Genomic DNA, 12149 nt, shown 5'->3' on the forward strand with positions numbered 1-12149 from the left:
AGGGTATATCAACATCGGCTCCGCCCGAAGTTAGCTTTCCTTGTTTATATGCAATTTTGTACACCTATATAGCATATTTTCGTCACTAAAATTGATATCGTTTTGAGAGTTTCACTATATAGTAAATTATCACAAAACAAGAAAGGAAAGCTAACTTCGGGCGGAGCCGAAGTAGATATATCCTTGCAGTTAAGGTTTTTCCATTTCTGATCGTTCATTTATATGGAGGCTATAGGGTACTGTTGGCCGATTCTTATGAAGTTTGGCAGATCTGATTCGATTGCCCAAAATGGAATCCGTAGAAAGTCCCATCATTCTAGCTTAAAAAACACCAAAGTTATGCCAATTCCGATCGTTCAGTTATATGGCAGCTATATGATACAGTCGGCCGATCCTTATGAAATTCGGCAGAACCGAATTTTTTTTATTTTGTTCAAAATAAAATCTGTACCAAGTCCCATCTTTCAACTTAAAAAAACAACAAAGTTATGACAATTCCCATCGCTCTACGACAGTTATAAGATATAGTCGGCCGATCCTTATGAAATTTTGCACATAAGATATTTTGTTTAAATATAACATGTGTAGAAAGTCCTTCTAACTTGAAAAAAAAAAACAAGTTATGGCATTTCCGATCAATTAGTTATAGGATATAGTCGACCGATCCCTGCCGTTCCGACTTATATACTACCTGCAAGGAAAAGAAGGATGTGTGCAAAGTTTCTTTTCGATAGCTTTAAAATTGAGAGACTAGTTTGCGTAGAAACCGACAGACAGACAGACAGACAGACGGACCGACGGACATGCTCATTTCGACTCAGGAGGTGATCCTGATCAAGAATATATATACTTTATAGGGTCGGAGATGTCTCTTTGACCAAAATTATAATACCTGCAAGGTTATAAAAACATCTCCAATTTTTTTCAGGATTGCCAAGAAAAAAATAGTGCAAACAGACAACACTGGCACACTGGCTTCATTTTGAAAAATCTGTAAAAATCGAATTTTTTGAATAACTTCTGAAAGAAATGTCGGAATGTTGGTTGAGGTACCAATCGACGCGTATTTAGCAATAAAATGCGAATATATAATAAATGCGAATAAATTTTATAATATTCTATCTAGGGTCCACCAGCCCCACTTTAATGATTCCAAATTTGTTTACTTTCACCCTAATTTCTCCCAAACCAAATAACTTCCGGAAAATTTTTGGAAAAAAATTTTCTAATTGAAACAGTACCTTTCGGTTGCCTACAGAAATTTTTTAATTTTTCGGCTATATATATAGTCTCCTCGCTCACGCCAAGGCATGCAGGTCGTCACCTCGTGGACTGCCGTCCACAGTTATAAATAATGCCCGTACTAAAAAAACGACTATTCTCTCAGCGCAATGGACTGAACAATATTCTTGGTTAGTCCGTCTTTAGCCAGAACAAATAATTGGCCTTGTGACTTATTGATGGTCATAGCGAATGTCAATCGAATTGGAAATTGAGTCCGTTTGAATTCAATTTTCACATCTGTAGGAATCATTATAGGGATCATTATAGGGATCGTAGCAATAACACATTTTCGCCTCGAAACTTCCCATTCAAAATGCTGGCTTTAATGATATTTTTCATCAATTTCTTAATTACTAATCGTGTAGCATTACACAGCCGTGGTGGGTTCAAGTTACGAACTAGATTGATCGGAGCTCCAACCTTCAATTGTAAATGGTGTGGCGGCAAGCCTGGAAAATCCAATGAATTTAAAAACTCAATTGGATAATTCACAGTTTCGTTGCCATCACAAACTGCATCAATAGATTTGTATGACACCAAGTCCCCAGGCAACAACTGTTGTATTTGTAAATTTAATGCATTGACGTCCACATTTTTTGCTGACAAAATCGCTCTTTCTGCCAACCACTTATGATTTTCATATTGTGTGTGTACATTGCGAAATATGCGATCAATGAGAGTATTTTGCGAGTCGACGATTGTGCAGAAGCCCGTTTGTAATTTTATACATCCAGTATTTTCATGTACATCAGCTTTCCCCTCGCCAATATCTAACAGTTTTTTAAAGAAAGCTTCGGTGGATGAATCCCGAAACATTTAAACGCGCATGTTCGTCGTCAGTTGTACTTTTTCAACATTGCGCCACAGCCAATGCGATGCCATTTTTTTATCATATCTCGGCAAGAAGTAGCGAATTAAGGAATGTTTTGCCGTGGATTTATCCCGAGGCCTTATTGACATAATTAAAAGAAATATTTTTACATTCGTTTATTTCAATTAAATAAATTTCAAATGAAACTTAGATGCTGTTATACCGATGCTTCCCCGAACTACTCGACATTAATATGAGCGTTGAATGTTTTGCTCAGTAGAGGTGAGTATGGTACCACTAACCGATTGTCAATGTTGTGGGGGTCGCTCGTTGGTTCAAAGCCAAAACAAAAAAAAAATAAAAGTAATTTGAAAATTAAAAAAACAAAACAAGAAAGGAAAGCTAACTTCGGGCGGAGCCGAAGTTGATATAGCCTTGCAGTTCAGTCGAAGTCCGCTAGGTGGCGCCACGCATCTTATATTATTAGATATATAGCGGATCGTATATAGGCGGCCGATCATAATGAAATTTGGCAAATCAGATTATTTTATCCAAAAGAGAATCTGTACCAAGTCCCATCTTTCTAACTTAAAAAACAACAAAGTTATGCCAATTCCGATCGTTGTATGACAGCTATAGGATATAGTCGGCCGATCCTTATGAAATTTTGTACATAAGATATGTTGATATAAATCCACAAATATAACATGTGTGGAAAGTCCCAACCCTCTATCTTAAAAAACAACGAAGTTATGGCATTTCCGATCAATCAGTTATATGGCAGCGATGGGATATAGTCGACCGATCCCGACCGTTCCGACTTATGTACTGCCTGCAACAGAAAGAAGGGTGTGTGCAAAGTTTCAACTCGATAGCTTTAAAACTGAGAGACTAGTTTGCGTAGAAACAGACAGACAGACAGACAGACAGACGGACAGACGGACATGCTCATATCGACTCAGGAGGTGATCCTGATCAAGAATATATATACTTTATAGGGTCGGAGATGTCTCCTTCACTGCGTTGCACACTTTTGACCAAAATTATAATACCCTCTGCAAGGGTATAAAAAAAAAAGAAAACAAAAATATTAAACAAAAAACATATGGTCTTATTTACCCCTTGAACCCAATGCAGCTAATTAAAAATATCGATAGGCTCAGCTGACCCCAATTGACATTCACCCCCACCACATCTGCTCCCCTTTTTGGGAATTCACCCACCCACGTAGGCACCTGTCAAAAAGTGACAACCAAAAGATGCATTTCCTGTCTGCCACCTGATTTCACTTTTTGAAGTGAAACTTCTTATACGACGCCGGAAAATGTTGCGTTAAACGTTTAACGCTCCAGTGGAGGGGGAATAGCGTTGAACGCTTAACGCAACTCGGAAGGAGAAGAGGAAAAGAGAAAGATAGAGTGCGAGAGAGAGGGAGAGTGAATGAGAGTAAGGTATCGCCAGGCGCATGCGCTGCTATGGCGATACACGTAGCGCGTAACAGCTGCCTAGTAACTAATATTAGTAACTAATATTAGTGACTATGCGTGAGTGCATCAAGCGTCCTATGTGTCGAAAATTCTTTTTCTTATTCTTATCTCGTATTTTGTTATTAAAGAGTTTCCCATAATTAATTCGTGTTCTTAGTACAGTGAATAGTGATTCAAACAAACAATAAAATGAGTGACAGTGAAAATACGCATAACACAGCGGATTCCAGGTTATGTGGTGGTACGTTTCTCTTGAATATTTCAATTGTCCATAACAGATGCACCTTGTGGATCATATCATCTTGAAATTAATATCAATTGGATTGGCAAAAATTTTAATGGTTTGATTTTGAATTGATTTTACAGCGGAAAAAGACAGTGCAGCCGGTGTTTTAAGAGGAGGGAACAGAGCACAATATTATCGTGAATACCGAGCACGAAAGAAAGCAGAACTTGGACTTTGCTTTATAATAAATTTATAAAATGTGAATTGAAGAAAGTGTTGGTCACTCCACCTTATTTTTATCCTTTCCCTCCCGCTATTTTTCTTTTATACGAAATAATATGCATTTTTTGGAATATCGCTAAGAAGTTTCACTTCTTTCGCGCGTAGAGACTCCACGCACACAATTTTTTATTCTGAATCTCGCTCCTGGCAGACCTGTGCATCTGTGCTAAAAAATTTTTAAACCAGTGACCTAACCTCGTGGAGAAGAAAATTAGTGTGTGATTTTTATATGAATAGAGGTGAGAAAATATTAAGCTCCATGCCATTCCCTGCATTGGCTTAGTGTTTATTTTCCCGTTTAGCGGATTTTTGTTGCTGGATGACCCTCGATGCCCGTGGATTTGGAGGCACCACCTGGCCCAACCCCGGCATCCATCCATCATAAGCACCAGCATCTCCACCAAGCTTCAGGGATTATTTTTACGACCCGTCGCCGAAATTCCGCCGGCAACATCAACCCCTCTGCCTGTGGAGTCTTGGATTTTTATACCCTTGCAGAGGGTATTATAATTTTGGTCAAAAGTGTGCAACGCAGTGAAGGAGACATCTTTGGCATAACTTTGGTGTTTTTTAAGTTAGAAAGATGGGATTTAGTACAGATTCTATTTTGGGAAAAACAATCTGATCTGCCAATTTTCATAAGGATCGGCCGACTATATACGATCTTCTATATATCTAATAATATAAGATGCGTGGCGCCACCTAGCGGACTGCGACTGAACTGCAAGGGTATATCAACTTCGGCTCCGCCCGAAGTTAGCTTTCTTTTCTTGTTTTTTATGTATTTTTTTTTATATAAAAAAAATTACAAATAACACGTAAATACATTATTAAATATCCCCGCGAGAGAGGACAAAAATCCAGAAATTTCAAATACCCTTCAAACTTCATAAATAACAGTTTACCAAATGAAAAAGAAGAAAAAAAAAGGAAAACCTAAAAATCCATAATTATCAATTTTTATATCATTTTCTGAAAAGTCTTGAATTATTATTTCTAAGCAATCCCATTTAAAAAAAAATTTACTTTTAAGCCCCAAACCTGAATTATTATCTTTAATTATCTTTAATTAACTTTAATTATCTTTAATTAACTTTAATTATCTTTAATTATTATTATCTTTACTATTGAATTGTTCTAAATACCGCCATATTAATATTAATTATCATCGAAAATATCTTTTTATGGTTAATGCAAACCACCTTATGTTAATTTATTTTATAAGAGATTTTCCTGAATTATAACGTTAACTAAAATGAATTCATACTAGACCTTTTGTTTGGGCACCGGAAGTAATCTCGCCACCCATGCAGTTAAATAACAGTTAGCCACCTCAAACATCATAGCCAAGCAATTTGTTTTTTTTTTCTTCACCCCCAACACAATGCTATTTAGGAATCCTTCTCCCAGGACCCTTCCTATTCGATCTACGACGATTCGCGTGACGACCATGTCCCTACTGAAGGTACAAGAACCACTCCCACTTTCCCTGAGCACGGCTGGAGCCTGTTAGTAGATCGAAGTACCTTCAGAACATGTGCCAAACCGTTACAATGTCGATTTCTGCGTTTTTAATAGTTGTAATGAACGATTGTCCGCCATTTTTGATACTTTTTCGACGATATGTATATTGGATATCCGTCAATATGTGTGATCGTATCATTAGTGAAATCTTTAGGAATACGTTTTGTACGTTTTCTGTCTACCATGCAAGGTGATAAACGATTGAAATTCCCGCACTGACCATGAATCATGTTTGTAGTGACAATATGAAACAATAATTATAATTAATCAACAGACGGATCTGGAATCTCTGCAGAAATTAAACTATCGATGTCTTCAGGACGTATTTTATCGACTAACCAAATTAAAATGTGAGCATGAGGTAATCCACGCTTTAGCCACTCGACTGAATACATCCAACAACGTGTGGGCCCAAATACATGCAATTTGGTAATAAAGTAGATTAATGACTTTAATTTTTGTTTAAACACACGTGCTGTAATGTCATGACGATGTATTGCATTTTGTCCTGGTAATAGCAACGATATAATCTCTTGCCACTTTGGATTACATGTGAACGTAATGGAAAGACACGGTCGTCCATATACACGCACGAAAGTCAAAGCATCCTGTATGTATTCTTGCATGTGACGTGGGCTACCTACATATGTTCGATGATGGTAAGATAACAGAGTTACCAATTTCAGCAGTGTCAGCGTTGTTCGCAATAGCATCTCGCAAGTGGATGTATTCTTCCGCACGCCGCTTCTGTTGATTATGTCGCAAGTATAGTAGTCGTTCACTCTCTATCTTCACATACTTGTCGACCATAAACTGTTGACAAAGCTCACGAAATCGTAAAATGATGTTGTCTCGGCCGCGTCTAATCATCAAACAATATGAATAAAAATCCTTCGAGCTAACGTTGTTTGTTTCGGCTCATGTACGTTCCTGGAACGATCTTGTTTTTTTCGGGTCCTTCTTTTTCTTCGTCATCAACCATGATTCCAGCAACGTCGTTAACAACAGGTGCGTTGAATCTACGTATATGCTCTCCAGCTGGCGTTCTATCAGGATTGATGACAATAGCGTGATTGTCACTTTCTAGCTTGTGCATGTGTGATTTGAATAATTTCAATAAGTCATTGTGCTCATTTAACAGAGCGTCCAGCGTCCAGCTCGCCGATTATATGCCTGGCAAACGGTGAATTGAGATTATGGTAGTCGCAACGTGCATCCACATGATTGGCGAGTGCACTTGTGGAGTCCTCGCCACCCATAAAGTAGATTTGTAAAAATTTATGAGATTCGTTCGGCATTGGCATCAATGAGCCCACTTTGTGATACACCTTGCCTTTGATTTTGAATGTGGAATTGAAATGTTGACCATTTCCAAAAATATTGTTAACTATTTTTGTTGCTCCAAACGATGTCATTTGGAAGCATGAATTGAATGTACATTAGGGCGGGTCATTAAAAAAATTGTTTCGAGTTTGAAACGCTAATAGGGCTTAAAAGCTGTGTACACATATCCAAAATACGTGTGCAAAATTCGATTGCTGTGCGACGATGTCTTCGCATTGACGACAAAAATAACAAAATTTTAGGTGAATGTATGGAAAATTTGGAATTTTGGAAATTTTTTTCTGTATCAATGTTCAACTTTTAATAGCCAAAAACGGTTGTCTTGGCCACCAAAACACGTTAAAATTGTTATAGAATCTATACCTGTTCTAGAAAACTCTGTCAAAACGTCAAAAAAAGTAATCAAATTGGACCTCATTTCCATAAAATCCGCCTACTCACTTCTTTGTGGAAAAAGTTAATATTGAAAGTTTTTGTAGTTTTTTTTTTCATTTTTTAAAAATAATTTTCTGATATTTGCAGCTCTTTGCCACCTTAGATTCACTTACATACATATGTGAATCGTAAGGGCCCAGGACTCACCTCTTGGCGGTGGCTGCAATTCGAGTCCCTCCCGTCCCACACCCAGCCAACCACCCTCTCGTGCGGGACGAGTTTTACGTTTTAAAGTCTTTTTTGCTTTCAAACTTGGGCATAAGTTTTCGATCTTGGAGCTTCTTGAGCTTCGATCTTGAAGCGGAGCTTCTATGATGCGTTTCCGTCAAGTTGGTGGTTATCGGTGGTTCGGAAATTTTTTCCTCGGGCTATTCGATCATCTCTCAGGATCCATTCAGGATCGGTGGGATGAATTTCCGGGCAATAGTAGGGTTGCTGCGTTTGCGGGCCTGCAAAATTCGACGAACTGCTGGTTGCCGCACTTCTATCCTCTCGTCATGTAACATTGCCTCCAAAATATTTTCGTGGTGCGCGTGAAAAGCGTTATCTTGAAAAACCTTTTGTGCTACTTCTTTCAACTGCTTGGGGATAGTACACAAAGCATAAAGCAAATTCTTCAAATTGGCTAAAGGTCTAAGTATACGGCTACCTGTGGTAAGCCATCTTGCGTGATGCATCTTCCCATGTTTTTTGTTAGCAAGCTCATCAGAGACTACACCAAATGATACGGCTTTGCACATATCATATACATACAGTACAGTTGGTCAGTGCTGTGTTTATTTTTCTCAACTTCAGGAAGCTCACAGGGTATTGCATTGAACCGCTTTATGGGTAAACTTTCACAGTTTTGTAGCAATTTTCCAATAGGGCCCGAGAATCCAGTAGGTCCTGTAGTGGGACCGTCTATTGTCTCAATTTCATGACGCAATGGCAATTCGTTAGTGTGCAGTTGACAAATGTCCCACTGAGGCCACCCAAGTTCCTTTTCCATACGGCGGATAATGCCGTTGTGTATTCCTGTATTTGTTGGTGCGCCGTCACATCCCAAGAGTTTTAGCTTCACCATAGGTCTTTTCTTGAAGATAAGTCCAGGTAGACTTAAACTCTTCTTCAGCCCCATGAGATTCTGATACATGACCAAAATATTCATCACCGGGTTGTTTTACGAGGGATAAAATGTTTTCTTTAATAACTCTTTGGTGTTGCCGGCCATCACTCGTAGTTTCAATCGTAAGATAAAATAAATTAAAATAAGAACCACATTAAATTTAAGTATCTTCCACTGTTTTAAGTAATAAAAGCTTGCATTAATATGAAGTATTTGTGTTGTTAGTTTATTTTGAATGAATTTAAAAGGGGCATTTGGATGAAAGGGAATGTAATACATCTGCATGAGTGGCAAAAAACACACATTCAAATGCAAAACGCTAAAAATGAGTTGAATGAATGGTTGGCTCTCTTACGCTTACTCATTTGCACAATCATTTGATAGAAGGAAACGAATTGAGTGAATTGAGAACGTTGAAAACAGACGTTTCATTCGAATGATTCGAGTTGAAAATGTAAATAAAAGGAAATAAAAACAAATTAAATGCAGTGCATTTTCTTCGAGTCCGAAAAGGCTTTATATTTATGGTTTTTTATTTTATTTATTTCTAATTTAAATTGGAATGCAAAAACATTATTTTGTTGATATTTTCTGAGTTAGTGGCTATTTGACAACGCTTCTCTGTTATTAAATTTCTTACGTTTGAAAAGGTCGGTTCCGAAGCCGCGCTGCTCGCTGGAAAGCCAAATTATTTTGCAGCTTGTTTTGTGCAAAAATTGCTTATTTAAATGCCACCAAGCTAAAGCATTAAAATCAGTAGAGTATACAACATTAATATTAGAATATCCAGAAATTTCTTGTTCCACCTTGTCCTGTATTGTCCCAATTTGGGGGACATCGAAATATTCATCGTCTACTAACTGGGATTCATTATTGGTGAGGTTAGAATTGTCTTGAAGAAATTGACTCATAATAATTTTGCAATCTTTAATTATGGTCTCTTTCTCAGTTTGTGAGAATTGAATTAGTTTGTTAGTTGGGGGAAAAAGGAACAAATCTATGTTATGGTATTTTGTCAAATTCGGAGTAACTGTTGATAAAATTTGGCTATTGAGTTGGAATTTAAGGCTTTTAATTATGTTTGTGTCATAGTAATCGATATGGCAGGTTTTCTTTAGCTTGTTTAAATTTGGCAAAATTAAATGTATCGTTGGGCGTTCAGAAGCGTAAAGTTTTTTGGACACATTCTCAATAACTTCAAGCAATCGTACAATTGCACCTAAATGATTTATATTGGTGTCATCCACTCTGCAGGTCTGATTTTTTTCTTTTAAAATAGCTGTTAGCTCTATCCAATTTATTTCAATGGACTTAAGCAAATAGTAGACGGTATTCCACTGAGTTGGACAGAAACTTTTTAAAGACACCCCTAACTATGAATTATTTCCTGACTTTTTAAAATATCTGACTAGCTTGATGCAACTTGTGACAATATTTTCCACCTCGGGAATAGCGTTAATAGCTTTTTCAACAGCGTTGTTAAGCAAGTGTTTCAAGCAATTGTTCGACCCACGATCAGTCACGATTACAGGTTTGTCTAATTCAAGGTCACATCCAAAGTCCTTCAAAATCGCCTCTATAATGAAAAAATTGTAATTATACTTGTAACATAAAGAGAGGGTTAACAAACTTGTGCTGGGCGAGCTCTTCATTGACTTCATGGCCATAAGGCGATCGACCAAAACTCCCTCCCTTATGTAATGGACAGTGCACGACAAATATGCTGTTTTTAGGAAGTTATCAGTCCATGTGTCACTGGTAATAGCATATCCAAAGGCTTTGTACTTTTCTATTTCCGTTTTTATTGGGCCAAAGTGGGTCAAATATATGATTTTATGTTTCGGGATACGGTTGTTGGATGTGGTAACAGCTTATTTACGTCGACATTTGCACCATATTTAGCTCCAACATTAATTAAAAACAAGAAAGGAAAGCTAACTTCGGGCGGAGCCGAAGTTGATATACCCTTGCAGTTCAGTCGCAGTCCGCTAGGTGGCGTCACGCATCTTATATTATTAGATATATAGCGGATCGTATATAGTCGGCCGATCCTTTTGAAATTTGGCATATCGAATTATTTTGCCAAAAGAGGAATCCATTGAAACTCCCATGCTTCTAACTTGAAAAACAACGAAGTTATAGCATTTCCGATCAATCAGTTATATGACAGCTATAGGATATAGTTGGCCGATCCTTATGAAATTCGACAAATCAGATTTTTTTTCCCAAAATTGAATCTGTACCAAATCCCATCTTTCTAACTTAAAAAACAACAAAGTTATGCCAATTCCGATCGTTGTATGACAGCTATAGGATATAGTCGGCCGATCCTTATGAAATTTTGTACATAAGATATGTTGATCAAATATAACATGTGTGGAAAGTCTCAACCCTCCAACTTAAAAAACAACGAAGTTATGGCATTTCCGATCAATCAGTTATATGGCAGCTATAGGATATAGTCGACCGATCCCGACCGTTCCGACTTATGTACTGCCTGCAACAGAAAGAAGAGTGTGTGCAAAGTTTCAACTCGATAGCTTTAAAACTGAGAGACTAGTTTGCGTAGAAACAGACAGACAGACAGACAGACAGACAGACAGACAGACGGACAGACGGACAGACGGACAGACGGACAGACGGACAGACGGACATGCTCATATCGACTCAGGAGGTGATCCTGATCAAGAATATATATACTTTATAGGGTCGGAGATGTCTCCTTCACTGCGTTGCACACTTTTGACCAAAATTATAATACCCTCTGCAAGGGTATAATAATGCAAACTGTTTAATGCCAGAGTCGTCAATAATTTTAAGAGGACGGCAGTTCTTAAGAACCCATTCGGTTATAACAGATAAGCCCTCGTCTTTTGTAGCTTTGTTCACTTCAATAAGAGCAGCGTTGCGGAATTTGCTGGCATTTACGATGTAGCATTTATGTTTGACCAGCTTAGATGTGCTTCCTGTAAACTTTAAAACAGTATATCACATCTTACAAGCTACAAAGTCGTCAATTTGTTCTCCATTTTCGTTTTTAATTTTGCAGAAAAATTCCCAGACTTCGCTTCTGTCTCTCTTTTCTATTAAGGAGTGCATTCCACTTTTCAGGTTCTCTTTGATACCCACCGTGCACACAACCTAAAAACCAAACTTTAAAAAACTAGGTCTAAAAATATTTGACGTCTCAAATTACGAGAGGAACACAAGCAAAAACTCGTACAATGTCATTTCATTTCCATCATTCCGCTCACTCCATTCTATTCGATTCGAATGTACTCTGTTAGACGTATGTTATGAATGTAATCAATATATACAAAAAAATGAATAAATAAAAAAAAGACATTTTTAAAGGCCTGCTCCTTAGAATAAAAAATACATTTTTGAAGTGAAACTTCTTATACGACGCCGGAAAATGTTGCGTTAAACGTTTAACGCTCCAGTGGAGGGGGAATAGCGTTGAACGCTTAACGCAACTCGGAAGGAGAAGAGGAAAAGAGAAAGATAGAGTGCGAGAGAGAGAGAGAGTGAATGAGAGTATGGTATCGCCAGGCGCATGCGCTGCCATGGCGATACACGTAGCGCGTAACAGCTGCCTAGACTAATATTAGTGCCTATGCGTGAGTGCATCAAGCGTCCTATGTGTCG

This window comes from Drosophila ananassae, chromosome 2R, assembly GCF_017639315.1.
Source record: "Drosophila ananassae strain 14024-0371.13 chromosome 2R, ASM1763931v2, whole genome shotgun sequence".
In the NCBI taxonomy this organism is placed as follows: domain Eukaryota; kingdom Metazoa; phylum Arthropoda; class Insecta; order Diptera; family Drosophilidae; genus Drosophila; species Drosophila ananassae.